General features: G+C 44.8%; 1 protein-coding gene across 2 annotated transcripts in view; it reads right to left on the bottom strand.

The window, feature by feature from the left end:
• LOC119648040 (roquin-2) overlaps nt 1–1,262 on the bottom strand; it is a 45,039-nt gene extending 43,777 nt beyond the window's left edge. The window contains exon 1 of one of the 2 annotated variants that reach the window (XM_038049467.1): nt 849–1,262. The gene's annotated coding sequence lies outside the window, so the exon portion shown is untranslated. The other variant, XM_038049468.1, reaches the window with a different exon arrangement.
• Nucleotides 1,263–9,950: the final 8,688 nt, after the last annotated feature.

The raw sequence follows: 9,950 nt of genomic DNA on the forward strand, positions 1-9,950 counted from the left end.
TATTCCGCATTCTAGCCAACAGCAGTCTCCACTAGAAGCAGCGAAACTACCGAATTCCGGGGGCATATCAAGTTTCCAAAAGATACCATATGCCACATAAACACTCCAACATACGCGACAAATTTGGAAGTAATGAGATCGTTTCCGCGGGGGCATCCCCCCGGGGTCCTGGCTCACAGGAACCACAGGGATCACGCCAATTACCCAGTGCAAGTTCGCCAGACCCGGGAGCGATCGTCGGGCTGATATGCAACCGTCCACGTCCCACGGCCGCCCCACCTCTAGCCGAAAGCGAGTCGTACGTGAAAATCACTATGTAACCAAAGTCGCAGCGAACGACGATCCGATCAGCCAGGGAGGAGGTGGTCGGCTGGTGACTTAGCAAATTGGTCAAATGTCATCGATGCTGCTTTTGTGCTGCTCGCCAATGAAAGTGCCAACTAGACAACATTTTTTCCCTACGCTCGGCCGTCCGTCTTTCTCAGACCTTTTCTGACACATCTGTTCAAGCGGGGACTCCTGGCTACTTGGGGATCCCTTGCCTGTCGTCGCCGCTCGACTGGGTGCAATTGGATTTTCAAGGGACCGTCCGTCGACGGCGGAATAGGCGCCTATTCCTATCGCTTCGCCAATTTCTCTCCATTCGTCCAACCGCGGCCCGTTGTTGACGTCGTCGACGTCGTTTCTTCGCTGCTCGTTGCTCATTCTTTCGCAACCGCATCACGCACCGAAAATGCCAAATTACCGATCAACGCCACTAAATTCCACAACGAATTCGTCAGCACTTCACCACTAGAACTTTTCTCTCCGCAATTTCACAATTCTCACGACCATTTTTGCACTGTTACCTTGATCATTTAACGAAATATTCATCACATTTTACGAGTCGAACCAGTATCGGCCATGGAGGACGATTTTCTGATTTGCTTTCGTTTTCTTCGATTTTTATGTACACGAGAGCTGAGTGGATTTTCGTCAACGGGCGGCCCACGAACTCCCTTTCGATATCACAACAGGCTGGAACGTTTTTCGCGTATCAACTCGGTCGCCGATGCCCAGACTTCGACCGACGAAATTCACTTGGACGACTTTTGTTCGTGGCGGATATTTCCTTACTCAAAAAATTTTCTACTTTTTTCTCCTCTTTGCTCTGCCCACCTTCAACTTCTTTTTATCCACTTTCCACTTATGCCAACTTTGACATTTTCCTTGGAACGAGAGATATGTAAAGTGACAAGTGTCACACTGACAACTGCTGACTCAAGATTCATTCCGAATTGAACTACAAAGGAAAGTCCAAGTGCTTGGGGTAATGGTGAATTCGGAGTATGAGGGAAATTTCCCCGGCAAATGCGTTGGGAAATCTGTTCGTCCGTGAAATTACGTCGTTATGGATTCTTTGTGGAAGGAGTAAACATGCATGTTTTTCCACTTGATCATGTGAGCAGCTCTAGACCATCCTCCCAGAGTCGCCACTATTATATCCAAATTAAATTTTCTTCAAGATGGAACGAATAAAAAAATAGATTTCAAAACACAATGAAAACAAATTCATTGGTTGGGGGTTTTGTACTTCTCCCTTTAGAAGTTAACTCCGGTAGGGATAGTTCCGTTTAAGAAAGAAGGAAAAATGACACAGTTTGAATAGCCGCGTCTTATGGGGTGGGTGGAGCCTGATCAATACTATCCACTGAGATAATGACTCCCATTTGTATGATAAATTAAAAATTCACTCAAACCGTTCCTCCGTAAAAAGCAAGTGATAGAAATTGGTGGGCTAGCAACGTCATCGACGCATCGGATAAGAACATGCTTAACGGTTACGAACCCAAGTAGTCATATAAGGACAAAAATTGGTTTTCGGATACTATCCTCAATATCCGTATCGAGGGCGCCCAGAATATGCGCCTTCTGCAACTTGGGCAAGAATTCCAGCCCTACAGGGTGGGCATTTTGAAGTTAACAGTGGTTAGATGATTCATCATCATCATCAACGGCGCAACAACCGGTATCCGGTCTAGGCCTGCCTTAATAAGGAACTCCAGACATCCCGGTTTTACGCCGAGGTCCACCAATTCGATAACCCTAAAAGCTGTCTAGCGTCCTGACCTACGCCATCGATCCATCTTAGGCAGGGTCTGCCTCGTCTTCTTTTTCTACCATAGATATTGCCCTTATAGACTTTCCGAGTGGGATCATCCTCATCCATACGGACTAAGTGACCCGCCCACCGTAACCTATTGAGCCGGATTTTAACCACAACCGGACGGTCATGGTATCGGTCATAGATTTCGTCATTGTGTAGGCTACGGAATCGTTCATCCTCATGTAGGGGGCCAAAAATTCTTCGGAGGATTCTTCTCTCGAACGCGGCCAAGAGTTCGCAATTTTTCTTGCTAAGAACCCAAGTTTCCGAGGAATACATAGGACTGGCAAGATCATAGTCTTGTACAGTAAGAGCTTTGACCCTATGATGAGACGTTTCGAGCGGAACAGTCTTTGTAAGCTGAAATAGGCTCTCTTCTTCGTGTTTGACCAGTGCGGTTTGATGTTGTTGGTTGATTCGTCTTCGGTGCTGACGTTGCCACCATATATTTTATCTTGCCTTCATTGATGTGCAGCTCAAGATCTCGCGCCGCCTGCTCGATCTGGATGAAGGCAACTTGTACATTTCGGGTGGTTCTTCCCATGATGTCGATATCGTCTGCATAGGCCAGTAGTTGGGTGGACTTGAAGAGGATCATACCTCTTGCATTTACCTCAGCATCACGGATCACTTTCTCGAGGGCCAGGTTAAAGAGGACGCATGATAGCGCATCCCCTTGTCGTAGACCGTTGTTGATGTCGAATGGTCTTGAGAGTGATCCTGCTGCTTTTATCTGGCCTCGCACATTGGTCAGGGTCAGCCTAGTCAGTCTTATTAATTTCGTCGGGATACCGAATTCTCTCATGGCCGTGTACAGTTTTACCCTGGCTATGCTATCATAGGCGGCTTTAAAGTCGATGAACAGATGGTGCAACTGTTGTCCATATTCCAACAGTTTTTCCATCGCTTGCCGTAGAGAGAAAATCTGATCTGTTGCTGATTTGCCTGGAGTGAAGCCTCTTTGGTATGGGCCAATGATGTTCTGGGCGTATGGGACTATCCGGCCTGGGAAGATAGGGGAGAATATCTTATAGATGGTACTCAGCAACGTGATACCTCTATAATTGCTGCACTGTGTAATATCTCCCTTTTTATGTATGAGACAGATAATGCCTCGTTGCCAATCGTCAGGCATTGATTCGCTGTTCCCATACCTTCAGCACAAGTTGATGAACCACTTGGTGTAACTGGTCGTCTCCATATTTAACCAATTCGGCTGTAATTCCATCGGCTCCTGGCGACTTATGATTTTTTAGCCGATGAATTGCACGAACTGTTTCTCCTAAACTTGGTGGTGGCAGTATTTGTCCGTCGTCTTCAGTTGGCGGGACCTCCAACTCGCCAATGTTCTGGTAGTTCAGTAGCTTATCAAAGTACTCAACCCATCGCTCGAATATGCCCATTCTGTCGGAAATCAGATTTCCCTCTTTGTCTCGGCAGGATGAACATCGAGGTGTATAAGGCTTCATCCGGCTGACTTGTTAGTAAAACTTGCGCGCCTGGTGCGGTTGCTCCCTGTACTTTTCTAGTTCACAGACTTGTTGGTTCTCCCAGGCTTCCTTTTTCCGTCTGTGAAGTCGCTTCTCCGGTCGACGGAGTTCGTGATAAGTCTCTGCGCGTGCCCGCGTTCTTTGAGAATGTAACATTACTCGGTATGCGGCATTCTTCCGTTCCGTTGCTAGCTTACATTCATCGTGAAACCAGCCGTTACGACTCCTTTTGCGGCTGGAGCCAAGTATGTTTGTGGCCGTATCCATGATAACGTTCTTCAGGTGATTGTGAAGATCATTTGTTGATGCTTCATCTCCAGGTCCTCTGTTAACTGCGGATATTGCGGCATCCATTTCCCTCTTATAGGTGTCGCGGAGGGTTGTGTTGTGGATGGCTTCAGTGTTCACTCTCACCTGATTGTCAGAGGGGATTCTAGGTGGTATTGTTATTCGAGCTCGGAGCACCATGCCAACGAGATAGTGATCCGAGTCTATATTGGCCCCCTATATGTTCTGACATTCATCAAGGCTGAGAGGTGGCGGCATTCGATCAACACGTGGTCAATTTGGTTGAAAGTGGTCCCGTCTGGAGAGGCCCACGTATGTTTGTGGACCGCTTTCCGCGCAAACCAGGTACTTCCAACAACCATTTCATGTGACCCTGCTAATTGAATAGTCCGCAGTCCGTTATCATTTGTTTTTTCGTGTAAGCTATGGGAGCTAACGTATCGCCTGAATAATGGCTCCTTCCCTACTTGGTTGTTAAAATCCCCAAGTATGATTTTGATATCATATCTGGGACAGGCTTAGGGGGTTCGTTCTACTGCCTCGTAGAAGGTATCCTTCTCCGACTCTGCAGTCTCCTCTGTAGGGGCGTGAATTTTAATGAGGCTCGTATTTCTAAATTTTTCTCGCAAGCGCAGAGTGCATATACATAGCCGTTCGCTTATCTTTTCCAAGCCGATAACACCAGGTTTCATTTTTTGGCTGACTAAGAAACCTACTCCGAGCACATGGTTTACTGGATGACCGCTATAATATATGGTGTAGTGGCTCTTCTTCAGGAAACCGATCCCTGTCCATCGCATCTCTTGCAACGCTGTTATATCAGCCCTATATTGGGACAGGGTATCGGCTAGCTGCTCATCAGCTTCATCTCTGTACAGAGAGCGCACGTTCCATGAGAAAATGCGGTTAGATGATTGGACACTAGAAAACATTCCTCTCCCTTTTGCGGCTCTATGCTTTTGTACATCGGAAATAATAATAATAATAATCGTTGGCGCAACAATCCATATTGGATCAGGGCCTTTGAGTGTGTTAGAGCACTTCATTCTAGACCGTAACGGTACACTACAGTACACTGTAGGAGGGAATGTGGTCAGCATTGCGCTCGCCCGAGATTATTACCCTGATTTGACTCAGGTACTCATTTACAGCTGAGTCGACCGGTATTCGACATCGAGTCACGATAACAAATTCCTCTGCCACCAATGAAATTTGAACCGTGACTTTCCGCTAAGATAGCCCAGCGCTCTAACCACTTGAGCCATCCGGACACAAGTACTTCGAAAAGTCTCGCATAATTATGAGTGGACCCGGTATAGAATTAATGCTTACGGCAATTACAAGACGCGTCCTCATTACCCGAGACCCGGTTTCAAACAGGATACTAACCCCAAGATTAAAGTCCACATTGAAGACGATTTCAATATTGTTATGCTATGCATCAAAGGAGACTCCCGATTCAAAGGAAAAAAAGACTTTCTATGAAAAACTCAATTCTATCCAAAAAAGGCTTTCTCTAGGTAACATTGCTATCATGACGGTTGATTTGATTGGGACGGTGGGCTCTGATAATAAAGGTCTTGATAACCGCAACGATAACAATGAAAAGTTTGTTATTTCTTCAACCTTCACCACCTGGTCACATTTGTTCGAACTCAGGACCTATAACAAGGCCAGTTGAGTTTCAACTGCCCGGTAGGTTACGAGCAGTCAGAACGTCTACATTGCGATCAGCAGTAGATTTAGGAGGTGTCTTTTGAGTGGAAGAAAGGGATCTTCACTCAATATTTCTAGCCGGGTTGGAGTCCTTCGAACCAGTTCTATATCGGTATTATTTTTGATATTTAATCTTCTGACAAACTTTTTTTCTGAATTCAAAATTACGAATTTACGGATCACAAAAGGGGTATGTTGTCTCTTACGCGCCATTTTCTGACTGACTCATACATAATTGAGCACACAATCCCCGCATTCGACGCATTGGGAAAATCCCCCTTAAGCATATTAACTTACCCACCCAGGTCCAGTCCTTCCTTCGCCTTTTCCAAACACAATCAGAAAGGGAATGCATCTACTAATGTCCACTCCCATTTTCTTCGATTTTTAAAACATTTTTACTTCTCCCAATTTCCTTTTTCCCTTCTGCAGCATACATCTACATTAAGCATTTAAAATTTTAAAAATCAATCATTTCATTATTTTATTTATAAAAACCTACCATCTGTTACCTCTCCGTAAAAAGTTGTGCCTTCGCCTGCTTATACCCGAATTGTGAGTGCTGTGCTGTTCCGTGCCCAGGACAATCCGCCTTGGCTCCGCCCAGGACCAGGACAGCCAAGTAGTGCGAACTTGATACTGGCGCGGAGATCGCAGTAACGGAAAGACTCGCGAGGAACGGTTTAGTCCCGCTAACTATATATAATTTAGTTGCATACAATAGATTTTCATCAATAGTAAAGAAGTATTTTGGTTGAATTGATTACCGATCGCTTGGAAAAACTGGGTATTACCCTGAACGAGTCGCTCTCTTGGCGTCTCCACCCTGCAATACTTGGATACTACCGCGGTCATTTTGTTTTCTTTTTAATTTTTATGATCATGAAATTTTTAGAACCTGTCCTGTGTCCTGTGAGTTGGAGCTTAACTATACACTCAAAGTCTTCCCTGTTTGTCGTAAGAAATGACTAAAAGGGATATAAATTTGTGGGCTAACAACCTACAAATTTTGAATCTTTATTGCTAGCAAAACCTTAACAACCCTTCAGATATGGACTGACCCCGCAGCTATGACCTTTTCCTATTAGAAACGGACTATGGTTAGTTTGTGGAATGTACGCACGCTTGTCGGCAGTGGTATCGAGAGTTCTCAGAATACTCAATTTCTTCAACTCAAGCGGGAATTCCAACGGACATTCTGGGTCCAAGCGAAGTAAGATAGTGGGGCTCTGGAGAGTACTCCTCTCTCTTGCGGCAATATGCTTTTGTACTCTGGAAAGCCAAATGGTAACAGACGCGAATCCGGTGTTGGGCTGCTTTTGACCGCAACCACAAGACGCACTTGCTCTCTTGACCTCGGAGCCGGTTTCTGACAGACTTTTGACTGTACGATTCTGGTCCGTGCAATGCAACGGAGACTTCAGATATAGTGGAGAAGGATGCTTTCTACGAGCAATTAAATGCAATTCACGGGAGGCTTTCTAAAGGTGACAATGTGATGGTGATGAGTGAACTGAATACTTAAGTGGGCTCTGACAACACTTTCCTCAGATAGGTTCTGGGGGAAACAAGGTCCCCGTGACGGTAATGATGAGAGGAGGAGAGGGTCACCATTTGATGGTCACTTACGTTCGCTTGCGGGTTGGGTCCGTCACTTCTTGGCGGGTTGGCGAGCTGCGACCAACCAAATTCGACCGCTTGTATGATCCAACTGTCGCTCGGTAATGTGAGAGTTATCTTGCTAATCGGACGGCAGATATACTGAGTAACTCCTCTGAGAATATCGATGAAACGTGGGCTGCCATAAAAAACATTCTTTTCTCGGATGCTGCCCAGATTGTCAGGCACATCTCAAAGGGGCATCAAAAGATCTGACTAATTACATAATCGTAAAAGCGGATCTATGAACGGAAGTTAATGAAGGCTCTATTGACCGCTGTGAGTGATGGCGGGCACGACTCGCTCGTCGAACTCCGATACCGAGAAATCATAGTACCCAATGAATTCAGAAGTACATACCACATCTTGAAAGAACTTGCATTTGGTCGCAAATCTTTCGATAGTCCTATGAAGGATGTTAACTGTAGACTTCTCATCCACGATGACGAGCAACTGAAGAGGTGGAAAGAACACTTCACCACGGTTCTTAACCGAATCACATCCGGTGAGGTTCATCCTCGTGTGGAGGAAATGACTAGGCACCGTAACATATGAATACGGGCTGTTTCTCCAAGCAAAAAGGAAATCATCTCGGCTATCAACGCATTCAAAAGAAGTAGCGCCGCTGGGGTTGACGGTCTATCGGCAGAGTTGTTTATGACTGCACCTGCAGTTACTTCAGATCTGCTACTTCCATTTGTACGGAATTCTTAGGAATCCGATACCTTTCCCAGAGAGGAGAAGAAGGGGATGGTAGTTAAGATTCCACAGAAAAGCACTGGGTTTGAGTGCCAAAACTGGAGGCATATCTGCGTGACCACGACTGTTGCAAAGATAATAACCTAAATAATCCTGCAATGCATTAAAGAGCATCTCGAAATCTTAATCGACAGAGAGCTGGCTGTTTTCCGCTTCAGATCCTCCTGCATTGATATCTTTTATAATTTCTTTTTTATAACAGTTTTGAAATGGTATCTTGTTTTACGCGTTTAATACTAGAATAACTCCTTAAATATCTGTTTTAACTTCCACAATATATAGTATTGCCATAAGTTCTGTCAGTCGATGCCTATACCGAGAAATGCTAGGCCGCCGAAACTGGTAACACTGCGCACGGAGAGTACTTAACCATACCCCACTTTTGTCAGACTTTCGGGTTCCGAAGGTCAGTAGCGCGTGAACGACAACACCATGAAGTTTGATAACTACGAAAAAGGAATCGCAATTATTGCGTTGCACCAATGTGGGAATACGCCGAAAAAGATTTATAGTTTGTTAAAAAAGCAGCCGGCGAACGAATGAGCCCGCGCTCCGTACATCGCCCTAATGTTGTGCATGCTGTGCGTGAGCGTGTTCGTCACAATCCTCTCCGCAAACAGAAACGAATTTCGGCGGAAATGAGCTTTTCAACTCGAAGTATGAGTCGTATTTTACGAGAAGATCTCGGTTTCGGTTCGTACCGGCGGTGCGTTAACAGTATGCTAACGCCAAAACTGAAGGAAATACGGCGAACTCGGTCGCAAAATTCTATTTTCTGATGAAAAAATGTTTACCACCGAGGAAAAATTCACCCGACAAAATGATCGAGTGTATGCTCACAATTGTTATGAAGCCAAAGAAAATACTCTGCGAGTCCAACGTGATCACCATCCGACTTCTGTATTCATTTTTGCGAGGCCGACGTCAAAACCAATGCGAGCGTGTACGAAAAGATGTTATAGGATGTAGTCGAGCAATTGAGTGAATCTCTATTCGTTGGAAAGCCGAGTTCTTGGACCCCCCTCACAAAGCCAAGATAATTCATCAGTCGTTAGCGGTGCATGTTCCTGACTTCATAACCGCGGATGAATGGGCCTCAGGCTGCCCAGATTTAAATCCCCTGGACTACAGCTTTTGGGCTAAATTAGAGGAGATTGCCTGCGATCGAACTTACATTGATTTGGAGAGTTTGGAGGCCAGCAATTGTGCGTGCAACTCGATCGATGCCTGACCTCACAGACTGCGGACCTGTATAGCTGAATATCTCCCTTTTCTAATGGTGTACTTTTCGATTGATTTTATTTATTACTTCATGAGAAATAAAGATTTGTTTGACTTACAGAACTTCAATTTAATGGGAATATATAAGGAAGATTGGAAAAGGAAGTGTTCCATGATGTTTTTGAAAGTACTCTATTTGTGTCACTTAAGAGCTCCAGTTAGACGTCAGTTTTTTTCTGCAACGAGCTGCTCTAGCATAACTGTGTATAGACTTTCGAACCATCATTGCTGAATTTTGGGAAATTGAAGAAGGAGTGGTCTCGCCTGTATAAGCACAAGGGACCGATTTTAACATCCACTATGTTTGCTGGGGAAGTTCGACATCTGCAGGAGAAGATTGGGCATTGTACAAACTAGTACTGACCGAAAAAGTCGTGAAAATAGAGGAGATAAGAGGAACAAAGACTACTGCCATAAAGAACAAACTCCACAAGATAAATTAGAAAAACAAAACAATTTTTATTTGCGAAATTTTTCATCTACAAACTTCTGTAAATTATGAAATAAAGCAAGAGATGTCAGCAAACAACTTCTTAATCACTTTTTTTTATATCCTTTTGCACTTGTTCTCGTCGTTTCTCGCTCTGCAGCACAATTATTTACGTCTAGCA

This window comes from Hermetia illucens, chromosome 2 (assembly GCF_905115235.1).
Source record: "Hermetia illucens chromosome 2, iHerIll2.2.curated.20191125, whole genome shotgun sequence".
Classification (NCBI taxonomy): domain Eukaryota; kingdom Metazoa; phylum Arthropoda; class Insecta; order Diptera; family Stratiomyidae; genus Hermetia; species Hermetia illucens.